The 27,726-nt window shown below is 36.0% G+C and overlaps 2 pseudogenes; both read left to right on the plus strand.

The window, feature by feature from the left end:
* The first annotated feature begins 2,196 nt into the window (after positions 1 to 2,196).
* On the plus strand, positions 2,197 to 27,479 carry LOC130738079 (disease resistance protein RUN1-like; annotated as a pseudogene).
* On the plus strand, positions 23,412 to 24,430 carry LOC130738082 (disease resistance protein RPV1-like; annotated as a pseudogene).
* Positions 27,480 to 27,726: the final 247 nt, after the last annotated feature.

The raw sequence follows: 27,726 nt of genomic DNA on the forward strand, positions 1-27,726 counted from the left end.
TGGTCCACATCTTTTCAACAATGGGATCCAGGTGGTGGATTCTATAGTCCTTATTCAGATTCTGCAAGGAAGTGGATCAAAGGGAGGCTATTATAGATAACTTGGGGGGAAGCAACATACATTTAAGAAGGATTTTCCACATCCATCCTTGAGGACAAGGATGTTTTGAGGGGGGGGGGAGTGATGATAGGAACCCAATTGTTAGGGATAGGCTCAATACTACTAGAGTTCATGGAAGTAGGGGTGTACAAGACCCGGCCCTACCCGCCCACCCGTCCCGGCCCATGTCTTTAAGGCCGGGTTGAACCCGGCCCGATCATTAAAAGAGATCGGGTTCGGGTTGATCTTCGAGTTACCCGACTTCGGGTAGGGTCGGGTTCGGGTTGATGCTCGGGTCACCTGGCCCGTCCCACATATATATTTTATAAAATTTTAATTTGTTATAATGATTAAAATGTGATACATGGTGCTCAAATTTATCTTACAATCTAGATGAGATTAAAATGTTTAATATATACCTTATGAATTAAATAAACGTTGGTCAAACTATGAACACTTTCATGCTCTAACAAGAGAAAATCATGTGTGTGTATTATGCATATGTGAGACAAGTGAATAAATGATCAAACAAAATGTAAACATCTCAAGTGCAATAGATTATGAAAGAATTGAATCCTTTTAAGTTATTTCTTCTAAAAAATAGTTCCAACTTATAACTCTTTTAGTATGTTATTATCTTTAAATTTTAAAATTAGTATCAAATAGTCTTAAACTTATTGTCCCTCGGGCCAACCCGGTCTCGTCCTACATAAACCCGTCCTAAATTGGACCCGCATAATGTCGGGTTGTTTCGGGTCTAGGGACGGGTTAGGGTCTATGAATTGACCCGATCAACATTTAGGGCCGGGTTAGGGTTAACCAAAACCCGTCCCAACCCGTCCCTTGTACACCCCTACATGGAAGTAAGAGGAAGAGGTGCAATGCACCAAATCAATTCCCACGAGAGGTTTAACCACCTGCTGAGGTGGCATGAGCTGTGCTGGTAGTGGGAAAGAGAGAGATTGAGGATTATATAAGCATGTATTGTGTGAGAGAGGGGTTAGGCTTGAATTGAGTTTAGGCTTGGGAGAGTAGAGGCACTCTCGAATTGCCTCAGTTTCTTATCTTTAATTTTCTAATGTTATTTGTAATTCCTTAAAACACTGCTTCTGGGTATTTTCCAGAGGATTCATTGCTCATCTATCCTATTTCATTATCAGTCACTGTGCTAATTTTCTGGTTCCTGACAATAAATAACTTGAGTAAAATTAAAATATTTAAAGTTATAATAATTTTTATATTAATATCATATATGTATTAATGTGAAAATAAAATAATGTTAAATATAATTTGACTGAAACATCCTTATTTAATATGAGTTATATGAAAGAGCAAGAATGAGAATCATTGGCCAATTAATTGGTGATAATTATGATTGGTGGAAGTAAGATGTGATACTTGAGAGATATAATATTAAATTAGGACATGAATGGAAGAGAATGAGATAAAGTGTTTTGGATATGTAAAACAACAATAATTTTGGAACAAAATAAAAAATTTAAAACTACAATAGTTTTGGAACAGAGGGAGTATTATCTAACTTCCTAATATATCATTTATCTCTCTTATTAATTTTGACCTTTAAATATTTCCACCACCATTATGTTAAGGGTAGAATTGGTAAAATCTGATTAATGCTCTCTCAAAATTGTAAAAGTGACAAGTAAATAAAATTAAAAAAGATCAAAATATTGTCAGATATATAGGGACAGAAAGAGTATTAGATAAAAAATAATTTCATAAGCTTCTCAATACCCTTCGAGTCAGTCCAATATCATCTTATATTAAATCCAATCTAAGTTAAACCCTAAAATTATCGGGTTGCTTTAAGTTTGGGGACGAGTTAGGGACGGGTTAACCCAATCAAAGTAGGGTAATTGTTTTTCCACCCCTGTCATCTAATTCCACCACCCCCACCCCTAAAGCGCGAAAAAACAAAAATACCTCTTTAAAATAAATAATGGAGTGCACGACTTGAGACTTCATTGCTACTCAAGTACTCAATTCACTGTTTTTGTATTCTTGCAAGTTGCAACTTTCTTTCAGTTTCTCTTCCCATTCGTGTTTCATTTTCGAGATCCAAAACTTCAGAGTCTCATGGCAATGCGATCACCCTCTTCCTCTTCCTTCAGTTATGGATTCACCTACGACGTGTTCCTCAGTTTCAGAGGTTTTGATACCCGCTACGGCTTTACAGGCAATCTCTACAAAGCTCTCGTTGACAATGGAATTAACACTTTCATTGATACTGAGGAGCTTCAAAGAGGGGATGAAATCACACCAGCACTAATCAAGGCTATTGAAGGGTCTCGAATTGCTATCCCAATCTTCTCAGTTAACTATGCATCTTCTTCATTTTGCTTGGACGAACTTGTCACCATCATTGATTGTGTCAAGGCAAAGGGTCGGTTGGTTTTTCCGGTTTTCTATGACGTGGATCCTTCTCATGTCAGACATCAAAGAGGGACTTATGCTGAAGCATTGGACAACCATGAGAAGAGGTTTCAGGATAACAAGGAAAATATGGAGAGGTTGCAAAAATGGAAGATGGCTCTTAACCAAGCAGCTAATTTGTCAGGCTCTCATTTCAAACCCGGGTACGCACCCGGCTTCACCCTCGTTTTTCCTTCTTAAAGCTTAAAGAGGAAAGAAATGTTTGTTTATCCTTTAACAATAGTTCATTGTATGTCAAACAATTTGAATTGGCATAAGTATCATGTATGGGTATGATGCATTTAAAACTGCTTTGCTCAAACTCAGACTTATTTGATTTGGCAGGAGTGCATTTGAATATGAATTTATTAAGAAGATAGTTGAAGAGGTCTCCAATAGGATTAGGCGCATGCCCTTACATGTTGCGGATTACCCTGTTGGAATCGAGTCTCAAGTGCTAGAAGTGATGTCACTTTTGGATGTTGGATCTGGTTATGGAGTTCACACAGTAGGGATCTACGGACTTGGAGGAATGGGTAAAACGACACTTGCTCGAGCTGTTTATAATTTTATTGCTGACCAATTTGAGAGTTTATGTTTTCTTCATAATGTGAGAGAAAGTTCAGCTAAGCATGGCTTCAAACATCTCCAAGAAAATCTTCTTTCCAAAACAGTTGGATTGAACATTAAGTTAGTGGATGTCAGTGAAGGAATTTCATTGATAAAGCAAAGGCTGCATCGAAAGAAGGTTCTTTTGATTCTTGATGATGTTGACAAATCAGAACAATTGCGTGCAATTATTGGAAATTCTGATTGGTTTGGCTCTGGCAGTAGAGTCATCATAACCACTCGTGACAAACATTTGCTAGCATCTCATGGGGTTGAGAGAAAGTATGAGATATATGGGTTAAATAAGAAAGAAGCACTTTAACTGTTTTGTTGGAATGCTTTTAGAAATGACAAAATCAATCCATGTTATGAGAATGTAATAAATCAAGCAGTAGCTTATGCTTCTGGCCTTCCATTGGCTTTGGAAATAATAGGTTCCAATTTGTTTGAAAAAAATGTAGAAGAGTGGAAATCTGCACTAGATCAATATGAAAGGATTCCTAATAAAAAGATCCAAAAGATACTTGAAATAAGATTTTATGCTTTAGAAGAAGAAGAGAAGAATGTTTTTCTTGACATTGCTTGTTGCTTCAAAGGATATATGTTAGCAGAGGTTGAAGATATACTTCGTGCTCATCATGGAGACTGTGTTAAGTATCACATTGGAGTGTTGAATGAAAAATCTCTAACAAAGATTACAGAAGAAAAGAAGACTTTGAAGGAGTTATGGTTGAAGCAAGAAATAAGCACAACCATTTATAGCAACTGTAACAAAGAATGGAGTTAATGCATGTCAATCAGTTACTAGATCCTACCCCGCTGCCACAAGCCATGTAAGCCACCACTGCAAGAATAGGGAGTTGTTTCACTGTTAATGAATGTTGAAAAAACGTGATAAAAACAACAATAAAGTACTCTATTTCCGAGGAGAGAAGCAACGACTCAGAAGAAAGAACGTTGGAGCACTTTGGACGGTGCGAGGATGATCAATAATGTCGAAAATAAGGGCATAACAAAAGGCATGTGGCAAAACAAAAACACTTGGCAATACATGTCATATATAAGCAATTCCAAATTGAGATGCAGAAGCCATAATGTCAAAAGCCATAATGTCGAGATTAGCATTGTCAACACGAAAAGTTGTTAATTACAAAAGATGGCAACAAAAGGTCGTTCACAATCATCACACTTGAAGGAGTTGAGCTGATCTTCAAAAGCAGCAATTCTGGTCTCAAGACAACTCTTAGTCAGCTTGTCAACTTCAATCTCCTTGGCGAGTTCCCTTGTCGAAACAATCACGGCTTTGGAATTATGACTAAGTTCATCCACACGATCCTTCACCAAAGGATGTAAGATCAAGTTTTGATCTAGTAGTACAACTCTATGTTTTGATGATTACAAGTTAACCTTTTGATATAAACAATTATGGTACTCTAACGTGTTTTTCTGAGTGTGCTACTTACAGGCTCTGACCTCTATTTTATCTCACACAAATCAGAAGCACTATGCTTAAAGAGTGACCCAGGCAACGCTTTCGCATTCTCCATGTTCAGTCTGAACAGTGGAAAAGCTTCAGAAGATCTGAAGTAAATCAAGCTCTGATAAGGACTCAGCTCACTTGAAGCTCTGATGATCCAGACGTTCTGACAACCTAGAGACTCTGAAGGTTCAGAAGTTCTGATGGTGTAGAAGACTCTGAACATCCAGAAGCTGAAGAGTGAAGACTCTGATGTCAAGAAGCAACTGGCTCTGAAGACCATGTACTGATCCTCTGAAGTGAAGATCAGAAGGTACAACGGTTAGATGATCCAAGCTTCCCTCTGACTCTGATCAATCAGCTTCACAAGTTCCAACACGAAGCGCTCCTCTGATCAGAAGTCTACGAGGTTAAGGTCATGTCACTATCCAAAGTACAAAAGTAAAGTGTACTATCCTGACGACCTACCTAACATCCTCAGCCACCGCAGAAGCTGGAATTTCCAGAACTGCCCTCCAACGGTAGCATTTCCATGCAACGTTCAACCCTAATCCTTGGAGTATAAATAGAGGCTGAAGATTGAAAGAAGCGGCTAGAAGCATTTTACACACGCGCAAGAAATATTCAAATACTTCTAAGCTTTCTTTCATCTTGAATTTCATTGTGTTTACTATAAGCTTTTTAGAAGCACTTTCTTTGTAAACAAGAACTTCATATACAGTTGCATAGTTTGCCTTTAGGAGATCAAGGTTGATCGGATCCTAGAGAAGACTAAGAGAGTGAATCTTAGTGTGAGCTAAGTCAGTGTATTGTTAGTCACTTGTAGGTTTCAAGTGCAGTTGTAACACATACCTGATTAGTGGATTGCCTTCATTCTAAGAAGGAAGAAATCACCTTAACGGGTGGACTGGATTAGCTTGAGGGATTTATCAAGTGAACCAGGATAAAAATCCTTGTGTGCTTTTCTATCTCTTATCTTAAGCACTTTGTTCTCGAAAGATTTGATAAAATCTTTAAGGTGGAAGTTTTATCTTGAAAACGTTATTCAAACCCCCCCCCCTTTCTACCGTTTTTCATACCTTCAAAGGACTCTCCTCGACCAAAGCAGCCTTTTTCTCCTCCAGCTTGGCCATCTCCCTCCTAAGCTCATCAAGCTTAATATCAATGTCGGAGAGGTCAGCTGCTATAACCGCCTTCCGGGCACTCAGGCTGACAAATTCATCCTTCACTGTCGCAATTTGACCCTTGCCGGAAGAAATTCGAGCCTCCTTGGTTTTTTTAGCCTGATCCACACTTCTGTTCTGATCAAAAGTAGCCAGAGCATCAACCTGTTTGCAGTTCAGCAAGAGCAGCGGCAGCGGCTTGAGCTTGATCAAGTTGTTGGCCGAGCAAGAATGTAAGTAGTTCCTTGACAACATGACTGGCTTGAGAGTCTGCCTGAACTCGATTAAGAAAACCCTCATCGAAGATAGTGGCTTTGAGCTGGCCTAGACTTGCCTCAATTTGTTGAATGTTGGCCACTCCACTAGACTGAGCAGTCTCAACAGTAGCATCAGCTTGGCGAGGAGGAGAGTCTATCTCCAGAGTGTCATCAAGGAAACCCTGAAGAGCAGCAAGAGGGTTTGTGTCGAAAAGAATGTCAAGCTTCTCACTAGACACATGAGATGAAGATTTAGTCCGCGAGGAAGCAGAACCTCTTTAGCTTGGGGCGAGGGTCCAACAGGAGCGGAATCTTGCTTGGCCTTAGGAAGAGGGCTGGTTTGAGTCGAAGTTTGGACATTAACCATCTTGGGAGGAGGCATAGGGATGACCACCTGATCCGAACAAATCATTTGGGGCACCTCCTCCCCATCATGTTGAACCTTGACACGAGGCACATCTTCTCCAGGGACGGTCGAAGTTGTATCCGGGGATTCCTGTGGAAGAAAATCAGTAAAGTTAGCTCGAGCGTCTTTAGTGAAATAAGGCTCACAACCAAGACGTTGCCAAGCAATTGGCTTTGAGTCCAAATGGGACATCAACTTGCCCCACACAGAGTCTATCTCATTCGAATCCAGACTACTCGAAGAATCTGGGCTACTGGAAGAGCTTAACACAATAACATGTGATTTAGTGTGTTTTGAAATGGCTCTAGGTACAGCCAATTTAGACATGCCAGTCTTCTGAAGAAGGAAAGTGAAACCTTTTTAAGGAAAAAGAAAGATTTAAAAAAAATGCTGAGAAAACCATGATGTTCAAGTGGATACCTTTTGAGCAAGGCCCTTAGCGGGGTTAGAATCAGCTGAGTCTTTGGAAAGTTGGGAAGTCGTGTCGCCAGATCTGCGACTGGTCTTTTTCACAGCCTTCTTCTTCTTCTTCTCGACTGATGGAAGAGGAGCCACCTAGGAAGGCTTCTCGACAGGCTGGCGTTTGGATTTTCTGGACTTGGGAGCAGGGGAGTCTTCTTGTGGCGGAGGATTGGATGCAGAGTGTTCTTGAACTTCAATCTAGAAGGGAAGGCAAAAACAAAAAAAAACCAAAGTAAGAAAGTTATCACCTCACCAATGGTCAGGAGCTATCTAAAACTTACCACAATTTCTCAGAAGGTTGAGTCTTCTCGACACAATCTGCCCCTTCAGCAACGGCTTCAGAAACGCCTTGAGTAATTGATATAGTGGGTGAGGCTTTACTTGTGGTTGAGCCACCAATCTCCTTAGACTTCTTCTGACCAGTCGAAGAGGCGGGAGTGGCTTTCCTCTTTCGACTCTACGCCAAACAAAAGAATGTAAGCCAAAGTAGACAAAAGAGGAAAAGCAAAACCTAAGTAAAGTACCTTGGTAACAGCAAGCTTCTCAGACAAATCAACCTCATCATCATCATCATCCACTTCGACAGGAGAAGCTTGTGAGACTTGGGGAACTCGAGGAGGCTGCTGAGAAATAGCCACAGCTGCAAGAGCAAAGCAAGAGTCAAGTGACCGATGGTTTAACTCAGACCAAGTCGAAATTCTCACCTTGACCAATATGCGTATTCAGTGATATGTGGTTGAAGATTTCGACCGGCACATAATATGGAAAATTATCCATGTAATATTTGGTCCAGGTCACTCGCTTTCGAGGAGGCAATGCCTCGTTGTATATATTTTTAATGCTAACATGATCAACCCACTTGGGAAGAACAAGCAGAAAGGCCAGGGAAAACCTACAGGTAGGCAAATATGGAAACGTAAAGCCAGTTTTTCGAATAACAAAAGAAAGACCGGCCTCATCAAGAGGGAGGACCAGTCGCGATTTCTTGGCCTTAGATTCCCATTTTTGCCTAAGAATCCGGGCTGCATTGGCAATAGTTTCTCAAAGGTGAGGACCCGGAAGATATACCACACCAAATAATTTTTGTAAAGCATTGATCTCAGCTAGGTGCATACCTTTGCTTTTCTTCAAAGTTTGTGTCTGCAAAAGAAAAGCAGTAGTCATATGTTGGATGCAATCCACAAGAGGTAATGCAATCTGAGTCCAGTACCCAGACCACCACTTCTTGAAAGCTTTAGTAGTATAATATGAAGTGGTATATGGGAAAGGACTGAGGTTAATCAGCTTTTTGTTGTAAAACGTGACGGTTTTATCAAAGGCATGAGCCTTAGTGACGGAACCAGGATAAAGGATAAAGCTCTTGTCAAAAAAAGTGTTGGGCAAAGCCTGGCTCAACCCAAACTGTCGAGAAACCAACTGAGGGTTATAGCCACACAAAGTATAATCACTACTGGCAAAGCCTACAGTCAGAACTCGAGGAGAAAGAAGAGTTTTCCAAAGAGAAATGTGGTGATCCTTGGGTGGCTCAGGGTCTTCGATATTAGGGTAAGAACGCTTCAACCAGAAAGTGACATAGACTGGCTTGCTGTAAGGAGAAAAACTAGAGTGGTAGTGTTCCAGCTCGCGGAACATAGCAAAATATTTCCTAAAGTTCGACTCGAAATTGTCCATATCGTGAAGGGGAGTCAGCGTCTCAAGCCGGTGTGCGTCAATTCTCGTCCTAAAGGTAGTAGGGGCTTCCTTTCGTGGTGATAAGTAAAAGCCGAATGCAGAGTTTAGCCAAAGTTGAAGCAGCCACAAGGGCCCAGCCGCATTCAAAGATGAGACCTTGGGATCTCGAAGGTCTGCTACAATTTCATTCAAGAGTTGGTAGAGATTTCCAAGTACAAGTCTAGCCATAGCAATATTTCGACCCTGATGAAACAGATTGGCAAGAGGCAGAAGCTTGGTAGGAATCCTCAGGGACTTGGTGCAGAATACATAGGCAGAAGGCCAATACAACAAGAAAGCGACGTGCTCAGCATCAGATACGTCGCCACTAGAAGCGCCATGCTTTTCAACAAATCGACTAAAGGCCATATTGGCAGTCGGAATTGAAATTGGATTGGATGGCTCGGGAGAAGAGTGGTAATCGTCACCCATTGGCCACAAACCGGTTATGGCAACCACGTCGAGAAGAGTTGGGGTGATCATGCCAAAAGGGACATGAAAGCAATTGGTGGACCTTTCCCAAAAATAGAATGAGCTAAGTAACATAGCTGGGTTGTACGAGATAAAAGATCTCGACAATTGAATCAAATCGAAAATTCCCACTTTCTTCCACTGCTGCCCCCTTTGGGCTTCAACCCTATCAAGCCATTGGAGATAGGCTCCATCATTCGCAGTTGGGCTAAGAGGAGCAGATCGAAAAGCTCTTCGAGGATCAGGGGAAAAGGGCATGTGGTAAGAAGGTCGAAAAGTCAGGATAAGTTCATCACCTCTAGTACTAGGGTGGAAAGACTCATGCCCATTAGGTAGACTGTCAGGTTTACCCGATTTTACTTCTTTCAAAGGACCTAAAATAGCGCGAAAAGTACCATTAACAGTAAAAGGGATGAGTACCTGGGATTTCCAGATAGCCCTCTTTTCCTCCTCATTTGGTGGCTCCAGAATGGGCACGCGTTTGGACTCGTCCATCTTGAGTTCAGAAGCTAATGGAACGGCATCACCAGAGTTAGAAGCCATGGAAAGTACTTGGGAGGTGTTTGAAGGAAGGAGAAGATGCAGGAATCTCAACGAATTTTTAGAAGAAAAGTCAGGTTCTGGAGCACGTAAAGCTTGAAAGGAGTGGTAATGGAGTATTTATAGGCCCAAGAAGAGACGGATTTGAAGCCACATTGTTCAATAGTGAATAAATTTTGAGGTTCAACGGTTATTTTAATAGTAAATTCTCATCACCCACGTTTTATGAGAAAGTGTAATAATGGCCCTAGTGAAAAAGGCTAAACCTGGAAGCATAGCAGTCAGAATGTCAGAGCCGTCAATTGGACCAAGAAATGGGTGGCTGAGATCGCCAGACGATTGAGTTTCCAAATTCAAAATAATTTCCAGGCTCAAAAAATGCTTGGTTTCTCCAAGGTATGGTAGTCGAAAACCAACATTTTTGGGGGGCATCTGTTAACCCAAAATTTGGCTTAATAGAATTTGTCAGTGTAGAGCAGACCGGAACGGGTTATCGATTCATGTTGAGATTTGGCCTGAGAAGAGCCAAAAAACACTAAGTTATATTAACAAGTTAAGTCGATGGTGGAATTCGACAAACACAACGCTTGAAGCGGTTATGAAAAGGACAAGCCCACTAATCCATTCAGTAGAAGGAAAAAACCGCCAAGGACATGTGAAGCAATGGAGTACTATAAATAAGAGAAGATCATTCAGAAGAAGGGGTTCCCAACTCAACTCCAAAAACTCACTAAAAAGCTCACATGTCCGCATCAAAGAGACTTCAAGAGCCTAACGTGACAATGAAGGAGTATGTTGCAGAACCAGTCATTTACCTTCCCTGCATTTAGTGCTTTCAAACTTGTTGCTTTGTTCAATTTCCTTTCGTTTTCCTGTCGATTTTCCGTTTAATGTAATTTCCTTTTGCTTCTAAGTCGCGTTTCCTGTACTTTACGTTTTGTTTAATGAAATTAAGTCTCCAGTTCTTATAAATTGTTTGTTTCGCTTACAAGTTAACGTTTCGCTCTCGTTTGTCAAAAATCACCTTTTGCACACGACACTTTGGCAAGGCGTTTTTCCAAAACAACCCCACACTCTTAAATTTTTTCCAGTCGAATTTGGAGAATGTTTGTTTACCAAATATCACCGTAAACATGTTGCCAACTGCATCAATGCTTCAGGTTGGAAAATTTTCAATATTTACTCTGTCCAACGTCTCTAATATCAATGTAATGACAATTTTTTGTAAAAGATTGATAGTAAATTACAAATAAAATTAAGAGGAGCTGACGACATGATTTTTTGTTGTCAAGTATAAGCACACTAACGACATGGTAACGTGGATGCAGATATGTGGGAATTGGTTTAATTGGCAACGGTTTTTAAAAGTGAAAACTATAAAAAGTTGAAACTACCAAATGAAAATAAAAAACAAGTTTTAGTTTTTAAAAATTTAAAAACTTAAAACCTAAAACCATCCGAACGGGGCCTAAGTTTTTACAGAATGCTGACAACACTCTTCAAGGCATTCTTTAATACTATTCCTTTATATAAAAAGGCTATTTAGTTCTCGAGTAAATAGATAACTTTTCAAACGCGGTGTTAACATTTTAAAGAATTGCCAAAATTCAAGAGTACTAGTATATGACCCGTGCCTTGCACGGGGAATTAAAAATTATATGTAAGTTTCAAATTTTTATAAAAAATTGTTAATTTTATTTTGTTAACGTAGTGGAAATTTTATGTATTCTGGCACATTTGTGTCATTTCGTTTTGGTTGCAGTGAATAATCCTAATATGGTAGTTTAAATCTTAAAATATAATTTTTTTTGTTAGGCGTAGTTGATGTTTCAAAGCATGGTGTTTTAAGGTCAATTTGTCGGCGGTGTCATATTAAGTTATTGTGTAAACTATTTTTTTGTTAGGCGTAGTCGATGTTGCAAAGCACGGCGTTTTAAGATCAATTTGTCGGCGGTGTCATATTAAGTTCTTGTGTAAACAATAGAATATGTGTTTTATAGATTGAATAAATAATTGAGTCTTTATCTCTATTCGGCGTTGTCTCTTGATCGGTGTGCTTCTTGCTTGTTTTGATTCGATACCACTCTTCTCTGCCTCTTTTGCTTCTACGCTTTTTGAAGCTACTCTTTGGTTGATATTTCTTCTCTTGGATTTTTAGCTACTCCTGTCACCGTGGTTCGTGTCTTTGAAGATGAATGGTGATTCCTAATTTGATCAATTTGTCACCCTTAGGGGTTGTTTTTGTCTATAATGGTAGGTTTAAAGCATGTGGTAATGCTTGTGGGTTTGTAGTCGAGATGTTTTTGGGTTTTTCATGTCTGGTTGGGTTTCTTTACCGGCTAGCTTTGTTGTGTAGGTTACTTTACCCATGTTGAGAGGGGATATTTCTCAACACTATCTATCAATATATTTTAGAGTAAAGTACACTCACCCCTCTCAAGGTTTGTTAGAATTACACTCCACCCCATTCTTGTCTAAAATCTACACCCCACCCCATTTTATATAGATGCAAATTTAGTGACGAAAAATATTCTTCATTAATAATTAGTTATTATTTAAATTGTTAATCAATAATTTCAAAAAATATTTTCAATATAATCCAATAAATTTAAAAATGAAAACATCACAGTCCTCCTCATTCTCTCAATCGCGGTCTTCCTCCATAAATTCACAATGCAAATTCTGCAATAGCACACCCGACCGGTTTACAAACCATATCTCGAACATAGGGAAACATGCTTGTGTTTTCATATTTGGTAATAATTCAATTTTAATAAAAATAATCTCTTTATACCTCAAATTTTGAAAATTGGATTGTAGACCCAAAAAGCAAGACAAATGGGTGAAGAAAATAGAGAAACAAAATTAAGAAATATGAAGTGGATCAGAGGTTATTAGAACCCAACGATGCGGTGGAGCACCGTTTTTAACAAAATCCAACGACATCTTAAACCAACAGAGCGTTCGCTCGCAACTTAAAGGGGGTGAAGTTCACAAGAAGTAGTTGAACAGGTAGCTTTGGGAATGTGCGATTCACGTTCTGTGGTTCAGGTCGCAACAAAACTTTGATGCATGGTGGTGCCATGGGGTTTCACAGTCTGGGACAGTGACCGTCGTGTTAAAGGGAGCAAAGGCTTGGTGGTGACCGTTTGTGGTGAGAAATATAATTTGGAGACAGATGGGACGTGGACTTAACAGACAGAGTGGATTGTTTTTTTAAATTTAATTCAGTAAAATTATTTTCATAAATTAATGTATGATAGTGTATATGCATTAAACTTATTTAAATTTTAACTAATTAGTAATTATTTTTTATTAGTGACGAATTTGTTTTCGTCACTAAATTTTTCCTTTATAAAAAATGGGGTGGAGTGTAGATTTAAAAAAAGAATGGGGTGGAGTGTCATTCTTGCAAATCTTGAGGGGGGTGAGTGTATTTTACTCTATATTTTACTTTCAAAAAAAATATTGAATAACTAAGCAAGAAGAATTATAATAGATATTCATTTGAAATAATGAATCATTCAAAAGGTCTCATGTCACGCTAAATTATTTAAAACTCAAAGGTAGCTAGAATATTTTTTAATTTGAACCCTAAATTAATGTATCACATAATTTAAATTTAATTCGTTTTAAATTCCTAGAACTATACTACTGTTTGAAAATATTTTCTAAGTTTTAAGATAAGTTGTTTCTTTTTTATTTGATCTAAAATAATTCATTTTAATTTCCTAGAAGTTCTCTATTGTTTTAAAATATTTTAAGTTTCAATATAAGTTCTTGGTTTTTTATTTTGGTATAAAATTGAATAATTTATTTTTCTAAAGTAAAATATTATTTTAAGCCAAAATTATTTTATGTGAAATGTTCCTCCCCATGTGAGATTTTTACCCTATAATTTTTTTTATTTTTTTTCAAATAATTTTTACCCTATAATTTAAACATACTACATATGTATTGTTGTTATTAGTTTTTTCTCATATTTTTAAATTATTTAAAAATTCATTTTTAACATCCAAGTATTTCCATGTTAAATGCTCCTTCCATTTCCTCGAATAATAGCTCAAGTGGTAAGAGCTAAGAGATATATGAGTTGGGTAAGAAGGTCGAGGGATCAAATCCTGGAGGATGTAATTTATCTTTTTAGTGTACGAAAAAAAATGCTCCTCTCCATGAGAGGTTTCAATCCTCTAATTTAAAGATAAATAAATATATACTACATATGCATTAATGTTTTCTAATCTTCCCGTCACATATTAATCCTCAACTACAATATATACTTTTATACACACACAGATATATATATATATATATATTTATATAATTCTAAAATTATTCTAAAAATATATGAAAAAAATATTGAAATTATATAAGTAATTATTTTTAAATTAGTTTTAATCTTTAGTTTTTATATTGTAAAATATTTTCTTCGGTAGGAGCTTTATACCATGTAATTTTAACATAAATGATTATAACTACATATAATAATGTATTCTAATTCTCATAGACATATTTTTACTTTAAAACTTTCATATTATATAACTAAAATTATTTTAAAAGTTATGTAAATGGTGTTTAGTTATGTTAAAATTTACTTTTCTATTAGTTTTAACATGAAACTATTTCATGTGAGATGTCCCTCCCCCATTTCTTTTCCTGCAATTTAAATATAAATAAATGGAAACTATATTTTTTACACGAATATTTTTTAACTCTCATAATTTTCATAATCAATTTATATATATATATATATATATACTTACTTCTAATTTTCTTTTTTTTTGAAAGTAAACCACAAATCCATTAAATGCCAACCGGAAATAAAGTCATTACATCATAAATAAAAAAAGGAATAGCGGCATCAGGAACCTCCTCAACCCATACCGAATTGGCATAGGTTTCGGCGTTCCTTGTCAAAAAAATCCGCAACAGTATTACCTGTGCGCCTAACAAAAGAAAGAATCACATAATCAAAAGCAAAAACTATTAAACGACAATCCTTAATAATAGAGCTCAAATAAGATCTCCCATCCTCCTTTGCCTTCCAAGCTTTGAAGAGTTGCAAGCAATCTGTTTCCAAGCAAATCAGACGGAAGCCTAAATCCTTGGCCAAATGCAAAGTCCATCTCATGCTCATTGCCTCCGCCAAGAGAGAGGGGAGATAATAGGATGAGGAAAGGAGCACGCCGCGACCATAACTTTACCTTGACTATCCCGTGCTATCATCCCTAAGCCAGCAATACCATTCTCATGAAAAGAAGCATCAAAGTTGCATTTTATTATACCTGGAACTTCTAACTTTCTTAAACATTATGAAAAAATTACTTAAATTATTTTAAAAGTTATTTATTTATTTATTCTAAACATAAAAATATTTTAATGAATGATTTTCATCCAGTGTGAACATTTTACAATGTAGCTTTAACGTGAATAAATGTGATGATATCTATCCTAATTTTCTAATCCAATGACATTCACTATCAAAATTTATACCCTTGTGATGAATTCTGATACGGGGAAGTATGATATATATAAATAATCATATTTTATATTTAAAAAATAATAACTCAATAAACTAATCAACGATAGAATTTCATTGAAGTAGATAAACATATCAACTCCTAAAATTATTAAAAAAATATAAATGAGTACTTTAGTTCTATAAACATAAATGTTTTATTAGCTTATATATGAAAGCATTTTCATTATAATGTTCACTCCCACTTTTCAAAAAAAAAAAATTAATGTTCACTCTCGTGTTATTATAACCATGATTTTTTTTTTGAAATGATTATAACCATGCTTATTAACTTACAAATGTAAGTCCCATTAATTTGGAAAAATGACCCACATTTTTAGTGGACCTCACATGAATGTTTCTAGCATTATTCATAATAATTATGATGCTTCTTTTACCTTCTTAGAGGAGCTAAATCGATGTTATTAGCATTGGTGGTTTATAGAAAGAATATAATACACAATATCTATTGGTAATGCTGCTGAAGAAGACATTTTGTAAGTCATAGTTAAACTACACTATACTTTAAACCACGTTTAATGAAAATTCAATATGAGTTTCTATAATTTATTTTCAGACAAACATGATAACCCTTAATGAATTTTCATCTGACAGGTTCATGTTACCAAGATCCAAGTTGCTATGTTTGTATAAAACCATTCATGATGTTCAACTTAGATGAAATCTACAACAGATAAACAAATCTTTGACAATAAGAGTAAAAAACATACAACATAAATCAATTTGTTTTTATAGTTTCGGAAAAAAGAATTCACTATGTTATACATAGAGCTGGAAAATTTTTACATGGCCATATCAAACTACATTAAAACTCATAAAAGATGCCACACACTGGCTGTCAACAAAATGATTTCCTACTTGAAAATTGTGGGGCAAAGTTGAGTCCAAATATCTCCTTAAAAGTTCCACTCTTTGTAAAGTGTTCCACATGCGATGAGCCAATTGAGTTGTAAACTCCTTTGCTTCAAGCTCAAAGGAAGGCACCATCTCGAATATAGGTTCATTCTACCAGATTTTGATTTCCTCTTCTGCATTTGTGTGCTCAATATCTGCCTCTCTTTTAAGCTATCTCATGTTTTCAACAAACAAATGTAAATTTTATTCATAACAATGAGTATAAATAGATAGTTTAATCATAAAACCTCAATATATATGAGATGTTCCCTTGACTCAAGGGTCAAGGTTTGTCCACCTTCCAGACTTATTGCATTGTGAGAAAGTAAGTAGTTTTTTCTCATATATATATATATATATATATATATATATATATATTTAAAATTTGTACAAAGATTAAAGTAGACTATATTGTGTTATATAGTACACTTTTAACATGAAATTATATTGTAAAGTTATGAAATTTAATTAAAATTATTTTTATATTATTTATTAATTGAAAGTATTTTCATATTAAATGTTCCTCCATGTAAATATTGTAATTTAAACATAAATAAATATAAATGTAACAATTAAGCAGACATATTTTTTTGGGTTACAAAATACTTTTATTTATACATCCAAAACATTTTGAAAATAGAGTAAACATTTTAAAATATAAACTTTTAAAACATTTAAGCAACTACAATTAAAAAAATTAAAATTTTATTAGTAGAAATATTTTATTATTATAATACGTAGATAAAATTTAACAATAATTAGACAACAATTTAAATATTTAATAGTAAATAACTCTCCTTATCTTCTGAAAGATGCACAAATTACACTTACCTTCCCTCTTAGTTCAAAACTGTCACCCCTCTCCCGAGCCAGTGTTTGGTTAGAGGGGAGGGGAAAGTTTTTATTAACGCATTGTTTGGTTGGAGGAGAACGGAGAGGAGGGGAGAGATTTTAAATATTTGATTTTTTTTGGTTCAAACTTTAGGAGGGGAGGAGATGAAAATGGAGGGGAGCAAAATCCCCCCAACCTTAATTTTTTGTTCCTCCCAAAAGTGGGGGAATTAGGAGGGGAAATAAATCTCGAACAAAAATAACCCTCCCCAAATCTAAAAATTTTAATTTTATATCCTAGGGTTTCTCTTCTTTATTTCATTCTTTTCTTTCCTTCCTTCTTCATACCAACCACCGATACCCCTCTCCGGTTCTCTCTCCGTCGCCGCCACCACCTCCTTTTCAGCGGTGCTGGCCCCTGCATCCGCTGAAGTAATTCTTAGTGTGCTGTGTGAATTGGTGGTTATTTGCGTGAGATTGTTGGGCAATTATTGCGTTATCATGCTGTGATTGTTCCACCCTGCTTCCACCATTTTCGTTGTTCTGTTTCTATTATGTTATTCTACCTCCCCTTTGTCTTGCTTTTCATTTCTTTTGTTTTGTATTTGTACTTTACTTGCACTTCTTGTGCATTTCTAAAATATTAATCTATTATGTTATTTGTTGCAAAATGTATTTTGATCACTTTGTAGAAATGAACTTGTGAACTTAATGGTGCATTTGTCTTTTCTTTTTTATCAAAGAAGGCAAACTTGGAGATGGAAATTGGAGATTTCAAAGGTGAAATCCAAAGCCTTTATTTAAAAAAAGTGCTTCCAACGTCAAAACGATGAAATCCACCAAACCAATTTCCTGGAGCTTGACATCTGTTATCTTCTGCAAACTACAATTTATACCTTGAATTCTTCTCTAACCAAAGATAACTCTATTTAATGCCTTCAATTCTTCTTTTGTAATTATGTAAACATAGTAGAGATTCATCTTCTCACATGAAACTTCTTTCCAATTGGTTCAAGCACTCATCTATTTGAGAGCTTTTCTCAATTCCCTTAATGGAATTTTCTCGATTCCCTCAATGGAATTGAACTCATTCTGCAACAAAACCACACTATTATATAAAACCACGATCCTATCTCACTTTAACCATACATACCTTAATAGGAAGAATAGGTTTCAAGTACTCTACCAGCTTACCATGTTTAGTGAATAAGTAAGCTCTATATATGTAGGCATAACTAACCATAACAGAAACAATACATCTCAAAGTGTAGTTTCTCCTGCTCTAGGTACTTTCAAGATCATCCTCCTTCTGTTCCAGCAGCTCATACATACTCTTGGAGCTTTCTCCTTCTGAAAAGGGAGCTACTACATCATTTTTTGCATTTCATGCAAACAACAGAAGAGAAAAACTTTAGAACAAATAAAAGAGAACACAATATATAATTGCTAATCATAAATAATTAACAGTAAATGGAATAACAGCTTGAAATTCATTGAGGCAGAAGGGACATGACATATTCAATAATTAAAGAACTAATAATACCATTTCCTTCGAATCCAATCCTTATAGTTTTTCTGCAAAATGAACAATAAGTCCCTTCAATCAAAGATCACCCATAGAATCTGCTTGAGCTTCACCATCATTACTTTGTTTCTAATTTTCATCCATAATAGACATGTATCTCTGTCCCCCCCCCCCACCCCCGCGTCTCCAAGACCTCTTTCATCATTCACTCTTCATAAAAACTCACTCAACAAAACCAACGAAAGTGCTCATTGGAGAAGATGGTCAAAGTTAGATTTTCAGATCTCAAACTTGCAGTTGAAGCTTTAAGAGTAAGGTATGTTCAATTAATATCAGTTAAGTTAAACTAATTGTGATTGCAGATAAAAATACTATAAAACTGACATAAAATAAGCAAAAATGTAGAGTAAATGAGGCTATAGTAGAAAACCAAAGTAAATGAGGCTCATGCAGTATTCGGCATAAAATAAGCAAAAATGTAGAATTAATACCACAAGACACATTTGTTCTCTAATGCAGAATTTGGCATCACTATGATATGATATTGATTAGAAGGTTATAGTAGAAAAAAAGATATAGATAGATACAAACGCATTACACCTGCGTGTTCTCTTTTTCTCCTTAATCATCTTGCTTGTCTACATGACTTCCACTAATCATTCTGCGCTTCTACCCCAATACCCATGCGACCTGCAAAATTTCAAAAGAAACTCCATTTAGTTAAGTTCTTCGCTATGTTATCACTTCACATGCAATATAGAATGACCCAGCAAATGATGGGGTTATGGCTAGAGGGGGAAACATTAATATCATTATCAAGAAAGTGAAAAGCCATCAATCAAAATCTGGTGACCAGTATATCAAAGTTCCAAAAGGTTTCTCCTAAATGCAAACTAAATCAGCAACAGTCATGTCCTTGACAAAGGAGCAAAGGACCATCCTTGAGGGGAAAAATGCTAGAGAAAGTCAGTCAGATCAAGAACTATACCAAAAATAAATAACAAAATCAACCCTTCCTTTGATACACGTAGCACTGGTATGAGCAAATATCGTGCGAGTCTCGAAGGTAACCACCCCGATCAGCGATGAGAATAAACCCGTGATTGCAAACTTGCATAGAAGCCAAAGACATAGAAGGACAAAAAAGTCTTAAAGACATAGAAGGACTGAAAAGGCTACCACCCCGATCAGCGAATGATATTTTCTTCAACCTAAAAATTAAGGAGAAAAATCTCATCTGGTATTTAACCCAAAAATCTTAAACATGCATAGAAGCTAAAGACATAGAAGGACTGAAAAATCTTAAAAATCTTAAAACCTAGTTGCAAAAGAAAATCGGAAACACATAATAGAAGTTCTCAAATAAGGGGAAAAAACAGATCCTTGGTCAAACAAAAGCTTTACTTCCAACTCCTCATATGTGTAATCCAGATCCATGATTCAGCATAAGCAAATAAGGCACCATAAAATTATAATTCTCAACACATGAAAACAGAATGCAGAAGAATCCTTCTATCTATTCAAATTTTTTTTCTATACCTTTTGAATTCAGATGATTACTGCTTTGGGCATATCTTCTCTCAACTGGATTTACCTATTCAAAAGCTTGAGCTCGACGTGGCTGAAGTTAGGAAGGAGCAGCTCGGCGTGGGAGACTCAGAGGAGCCCAGAATCAGCAGTTTGATTTTACTGCACAACCGAACATGGAACAAAAATTAGCACGAAATCAGCAGTCCATTTGCTAGAAAACCCATTTAAGTATTGATTATCTTGAAAAACTCCTAGGGAGAAATCCCATCTTCCAAACCTTACCCCACTTAGCTAACACTGAGGGTGTGCATCCTTGTTCCTTTGAAATATCATAAATTCGTCACTCCTCAGCATAGTCTGGGAAAACAAATCATAATATGACTTTGATCAAAGAAATGATTTAAACCTATGTAAGAGAAAAATGGTACAGCAAAGACAAAGGGTTATTGTCCTTCTTCGCTGGTAAAGGCCATACACAACCCCTTTATTCAAAGTAAAATACAATTGCATGGTCAAAAGATCCACAAAGATCGATTTTTCAGGTTAGAAAAGATAAATTTAAAAACATTGCCACACACCTCATGAAACCGAAGAACATGAAATGCGTACCAAGAAATAAACGGTGAGACCAAGAAATAAACATTGCCACACACCTCACGTAGAGTATTCTTGAAAATGTTAAAAAAGCCAAATAGACAAAACTACATTCATATTCATTTGACCAAACTACACATACAAGAATACTCTACCTGCATCCAGTTAAGTATGCGCTTCAGTTGAGAATACTTCACCAGGGTAGTCAAGAACTCCATCTCTCATGTTTGGATCACGTGTTAACTTTCTTTGAGCTAAATTCATCAGTTTACACCTTCTATGGTAGAGTACATGTTTTTTTTATAATGGAGATCAACCTGCATATCCAAAATAGAAGAAAACGATAAATTATTTATGAGAGATAGCCTAAAGATAGAAAACTATACGGCAGAATAGTAAAAGTTCTTTTAGTGGGGCTTGAAAATATAACCTTCTTGCTATATTACATGTGTATGCTTCTCTTTTAAAAAGTTAACTGTGAAGTGTCTATAATATGATTACATACACCTGCAACTGTATTGCAGGCAATCTATATACAAAAACCGTATACATGGAAAGCATCATTAGACAATATCAACGTAAGAGAAAATGATAAGATCCAGAAGCTTGAGGTAATAGAGCACAGAATCAAGAGAATTAACATTGACATGAATCTAAAGTTCCAATACCCCATAACTTTTGAAATTCAGTATAGCACCAATACCCCATAAGTTTTGAAATTCAAGTATTCAGTTTTTTAGTTAGGTGGCTGACAGTAATATTCAAAGAAGCCTTTCCTTTCCATGTTCATTATTGTTTATGATTAATAGATTTACAACTACACTGAGAATTTTTAGTTTTAAAAATAAAACTCCTTCATGGTTATGTGTGAATGTGTAGAGAGATACATGTTTATCAAAGTTCATGTCATCTTCATCACCACAATCTTCAGATTCTTGAAGCAACTGAGCATTTCCTTTTTATCCATTTTCCTTTTCACTTCCAAAAAATTATTCATACCTTAAAGCAACATAGGAAAAATGAAAGTTTAAATATTAGGGTAGCATTGTCAATTAAAAATACTGAAGTCATGACATATGTGCATGTAAAATGACTCACCAGATCAAAGTCAACCATGACATAAAACCTTCAATTGCAAAGATATAAGCAAAGCAAAAATTAGTGAAGAAGAAAGAGAGAAAAATAGTTACAAACACATGAATGGATAAAGAAAGGGGGAAAATGGAGAAACTGATAAGGGAAGTTAAAAATGAAGGGAGAAACACACCTGAAGCAGAAACACTGTGATAATGATTTATAGTGTTCCTTTTCCTTTCACCATAAGCTATAATGTCAAAAACTAATTGAGCCACCCCTTTATTGCTGATTTTCTACCTCATCTTCATTCTCCAAGTAACGTTGAACAACATATCCAACCGCAGTCCAAGCCATATTCTATTTGTTGACATTTTAATTGTGTAGAAGCAGCTGCCCTTAATTAAGCCATATTAATAAGTCGTATGCTCCCCTTAAGGAGCTGCCATTTTCTTTGAAATATGAAGGTAGTCCCCTACAAAATTGAAATCCAAAAGAGTATTTCAGCTGAAATATATAGCCTAAAATATAAACCTAATTTTGAATTTTAATTTGTATATAAATTCAATAAATTAAAGCTTGACAGGGGGAGTAATTTATGGTCAAGCAAAATTTGAATTCAAAAACACTAATTACTGAGGAAAATAATAATTCAAAAACTAACTAATAATTACCTTGGCTATCATTCAAAGCAATAATTTCACTAATCTTGGGATTGATAGGGAGAGTAATTTAAGGTCAAGCACAAATTTAAATTCAAAAACACTAATTACTAAGTGAGGAATAAAAGGGAGGTCAATAATTTCCTATTCTAAAAAATCTCTAATATTTAAATAAGTTCTTTCCTATTTCATTTTTTTCAAATTTCATTGATAATTAATAATGATCAAAAGATTAGATTGGATTGGCGGTCCTAAATTAGGGTTTTCAGTAGCTCTGTATGATGACGGTGGCGGCACAACAGGATTAAGAAATTGAAGGTTAATAATTTCGCATGATTAGGTTTGAAATGCTGAAAAATCATTAACTCAGCAGCTAATCAGGCAACTAATCAATCACATAAAAAAATTGAAAAATGAAAAATAAAAAATGAAAAATACTGCTTGAAGATACCTGAGATGGCGATGAGGGCATAATGCCGCTTTTTATCTTCCTTTTTTGGAAGATAAAATATTGTAGCTAAAACATTTGTAGAAGGATATAGAAATGCTCAACATGATGTGGGGATGGTGGCAATACCAATTCCCTTAACTACACATAGTTATTTTATAATAGTGTTGTTGTCTATCAGTTTAATGCCTTTTAATGAATTTCAAGCTACACTCGTTTAGTGACCTTTCTTATGGGTGATACTATCTTCCCTCTCATCCTTTAACAAATAAAGAGCAATGTTTTTTTTTACACAACCAAAAAAAAAAAAGACATGTGAACATGTTGACGACATATGGGAACTCTATATGCCTTTATTATTAGTGGGAGACTGAGAGAGCCTTTTCTACGTTCCACACAGCACTGAAAAAAACATAGAATCGTGGTTCATTTACAATCCAAAATTTTCAGACTTCATTTCCATCTGGTTTTATTTCTCATTTTTTTTTATCACATCGAATATTAAATTTCATCCTTTCTCTCTATTTTTTCCCTATCTCTCTTTCATCCATCTCTTTTCCACTCATGATACAGTGGGAACAAAATATTCTTTTTTTTTAAATATAGCAACCCTTTATATCTTCTTTCTGGAAAGAACAGTAATGAATTGACCAATGAATCAATTAATCAAATATTGTTCGCCAATTATTGATTCATTCTCCATGCTTACGGCTGTTCTAGAAAAAACACACATACGAAACCTCCCTCTACTTGGCCTAGTCTTCCAACCTTTTGGTCTTCTCCTACGCGTTTCGTTCACATTAGTGCACTCATATATCACCCCTGCCTGTGCTGTATCAGTTGCCTACTTCATTTTTCAAACTATCAGTACTCATTATACTAGTGTTCCTAGCTTTTCTTCTAATGGCTCTGCTACCTCCATCATTATCCTCCTCCTCCTCCTCTTCCATCACCTATTCATTCACTTTTGATGTGTTCCTCAGCTTCAGGGGCTCTGATACTCGCTACGGCTTCGTTGGCAATCTTCACAAGGCTCCCACAAGGGAATCCACACCTTCATTGATGACGAGGAACTTCAGAAAGGAAATGAAATCACACCAGCACTTGAGGAGGCCATTGAAAAATCCAGGATTGCCATAGTTGTGCTATCCAAAAACTATGCATCGTCCACATTTTGTTTACATGAACTTTACAAAATCCTCAATTGCTTTAAGGAAAATTGTCGCCTCATTTGGCCAATATTTTATGATGTGGATCCTTCAGATGTGCGAAAGCAAATAGGGACGTATAGAGAAGCAATGACCTCACATATGGAAAGGTTCAAATATAACGAGGAGAAGTTGCAAAAATGGAGGACAGCTCTACAACAAGTGGCTGATTTGTCTGGCTGGCACTTCAAACATGGGTGCATTTCTGATACTAATTTCCCTGCGTTTTAGATATTGTCTAATTATTACAATTTGAGTTATAGTAAATAAGTAATAAAAACATGAACATGATGCATTATTATAACTTCACACAAACTTCACTTTTTTATTTGGTAGAGATGGATATGAACACGAATTTATTTAAAAGATTGTTAATGAAGCCTCAAGAACGATTAGTCGTGTTGCTTTACCTATTGCTGATTACCCGGTTGGACTAGAGTCCCAAGTGCGACAAGTAATTGTGCTTTTGGATGTTGGGTCTATTAATAGAGTTCACATGGTAGGGATCCATGGAACAGGTGGGATTGGTAAAACAACACTTGCTCTAGCAGTTTACAATTTCATTTCTGACCATTTTGAAGGTTTATGTTTTTTGGAAAACGTTAGAGAAAACTCAAACAAACATGGGTTACTACATCTCCAAAAGACCCTTCTTTTGGCATTACTTGGAGAGAAGGAAATTGAGATAACAAGTGTCAAGCATGGAAGTTCAATAATACAACATAGGCTCCAACAAAAAAAGGTTCTTCTGATTCTAGATGATGTTAATGAGGAGGAGCAATTAAGTGATATTATTGGAAGATCAGATTGGTTTGGTCCTGGTAGTAGAGTCATCATCACAACTCGGGATAAACACTTGCTAGCATGCCACCGGGTTGAAAAAACACATGAAGTGAAAGCGTTGAAGGTGGAAGATGCTTTTGAATTGCTCAGGTGGAAAGTTTTTAAAAAGGAAAAAGTTAGCCCAAGTTATGTGGACATATTAAACTGTGTTGTGACTTATGCTTCTGCCCTACCATTGGCTTTGGAAGTAATAGGTTCTAACTTGTGTGGAAAAAGCATACAAGAATGGAGATCTGCATTACAATGGTATGAAATGATTCCTAATAAAAAGATCCAACAAATACTTAGAGTGAGCTTTGATGCTTTGGAGGAGAAAGAGCAATCTGTTTTCCTAGACATTGCGTGTTGTTTCAAAGGATACAATTTGAAAGAGGTTGAAGATATACTACATGCTCATTATGATCAATGCGTAAAATACCAAATTAGAGTGTTGGTTGATAAATCTCTCCTAAAATTTCATTGGGGTAAAGTGACCCTACATAACTTGATTGAGGATATGGGTCAAAGAAATTGTGCGACAAGAATCACCAACAGAGCTTGGAAACCGCAGTAGGTTATGGTCTCATAAAGATATATTTGAAGTTTTGGAAGGAAATACGGTAAGACTGATATGAAAGATTTGTTTTTTAATTTATCTTCAAATTTGATTTATCTTTTTTGATTATTCAAAGCTAGTAAGCTACTAATCTCCATCTTATATTTTTTCCTTTTTATAATATTTGAATGGCTGTTAGTCTTTGTGTTCATATCGTAACATATATGTATTTATTTTGATTGATTGTACATTTTTTTTTTCGCTAAAAGGGAACAAGCAAAGTTGAAATTATACATCTAAATTACCTGTCATTTGAAGAAGTTGATTTGGAAGAAGAGACTTTCAAGGAGATGAAAAAGCTCAAAACTCTAATTATTGGAAAAATTCAATTTTCTAAAGCTCCCAAGATTCTTCCAAACAGTTTAAGAGTATTGGCGTGGTGGAAATATCCTTCACAACATTTTCCATGTGATTTTCATCCAAAGAAACTTTCGATATGCAAATTACCCGAGAGTAGCTTGATGTCATTGGAGTTGCTAAGTTCATCAAAGGTCAGTATGATAATGATTTCAAATCCTTGACCTTATGGATAATCCATCACTATTATTCATTTGATTCTTGTTTCTTTCTTTCTTTTCTTTTTTTCAGATGTTCGTGAGTATGAAAGTTTTAAAACTCAAGAGGTGTGAATATTTAACACGAATACCAGGCCTATCTAGTCTCCCAAATTTAGAAGAGCTTTCATTTAGAGATTGTACAAATTTAACTACAATGGGCCATTCGGTTTTGTCTTCAACCACACTAAAAATCCTGGATGCTGGGGGATGCACCCAGCTTAGGAGTGTTCCACCCCTCAAGTTGCCCATTCTTGATCATCTTGAGCTCTCATTATGTTCTAGTCTTGAGAGTTTTCCAGAAATATTAGAAAAGATTGAAGATATAACCGAACTTAATTTGATGTGGAGTAACATAACAAAATTTTCATCTTCATTTAAGAATCTTACTCGACTTCAAAGATTAAAAGTGACTCGCTTGCCGCCATTAAGGAGCTTAGTCATGATCCCACAACTGGCTGAGCTATCAATCCATATGCCGCTAGAGGGGATATTGGAAACACAGGAAAAAGGTGAAGAAAAAGTGAGCTCAATGCTGCTATATTCAAATGTAGAATATCTTCAACTCAGACAGTGCATCCTGTCAGATCAACTGTTAGAATTAGACCTACGCTATTGTGAATTCAGAATTGTACCTGAATGCATCAAACAATGCCGCTTTTTATGCAAGCTTGTCTTGTATGGTTGCAAGCAACTTCGGGAAATTGAAGGGATACCGCCAAGCTTAAAATGCTTATCTGCAATAGGATGTGAATCCTTGAGTTTCTCATGTAGAAGCATGTTACTGATGCAGGTTAGGATTTTATTTGTTTTGTTTTGAATGTATTTGATTTGACAAATAATTATACTTTATTGGTTAGAACCTAAACTAACAGGAAGTTCATGAAGCTGGAAAGTCTGACATTTTTTTGCCAAGCCTAGAAAGTGGAAGGATTCCAGAGTGGTTCGAGCAACAAAGCAGGGGTCCATCTCCATCAGTTTCTTTCTGGTTTCGTAACAACTTCCCTCACAACTTACTACTCTGTCTTGCCTTACCACTTCCAGCAAAGATGGGTGAATTTGTGGTCACATTACAACTCTGTCTTGCTTATCCACTTGCGCAAAAGATGTGTCTTCATAAAAAATATTTCAATTTCATCGTCAATGGCAAGGTTTTTATAGATATTGGTTACTATGAATGCAGACAATTGGGGGGTTCTACACATCTTCTTAATATGCTGCCAAAGAAGATTTTCGACTATAATTTGGATGAAGCACATTTTGAAAATGAGTGGCACCATGCAGAGGTTAGGTTTGTCAGCAAAAAGCAAATTAGCTCAGATATTGGAATTGGAATCCATGTATTGAAAGAGAATACGGGCATGGAGGATATTAGATTCACCAATCCTGATTGTGAGGAATATTTTGACTGTGAATCATCACTCTCAAGCACTGGTTCTGATGTGGAGGAAAATGAAGAAGATGAGTCTTCTGTTTAGGAGATTCACCCTGCAAAGATAACTGATGTACATTATGTTTAAATGAGATGTTGAAGTACGTATATCAATACTTTTACAAAAACTTGTCTTCTTGCTGCTGTGGCTGGGCAGTAGCAAGTTCTTCTGCTGATCTTTCAGGTCCTCTTGTGCAAATAACAATTTTTGCGATTACCTTTATTCGTTTTGCAAGTTTCTCCCATTCTCTACCTTGAACTTTCTGGTACTAGTTAAATCTGTCATGTGTTCATGATCTACAAGTATGCCACCATTTTAAGAAACCCATCCAAAATCAAGCTGATTTAAATACAAAGCTTAATCTTCACT

This window comes from Lotus japonicus, chromosome 2 (genome assembly GCF_012489685.1).
Source record: "Lotus japonicus ecotype B-129 chromosome 2, LjGifu_v1.2".
NCBI lineage: Eukaryota > Viridiplantae > Streptophyta > Magnoliopsida > Fabales > Fabaceae > Lotus > Lotus japonicus.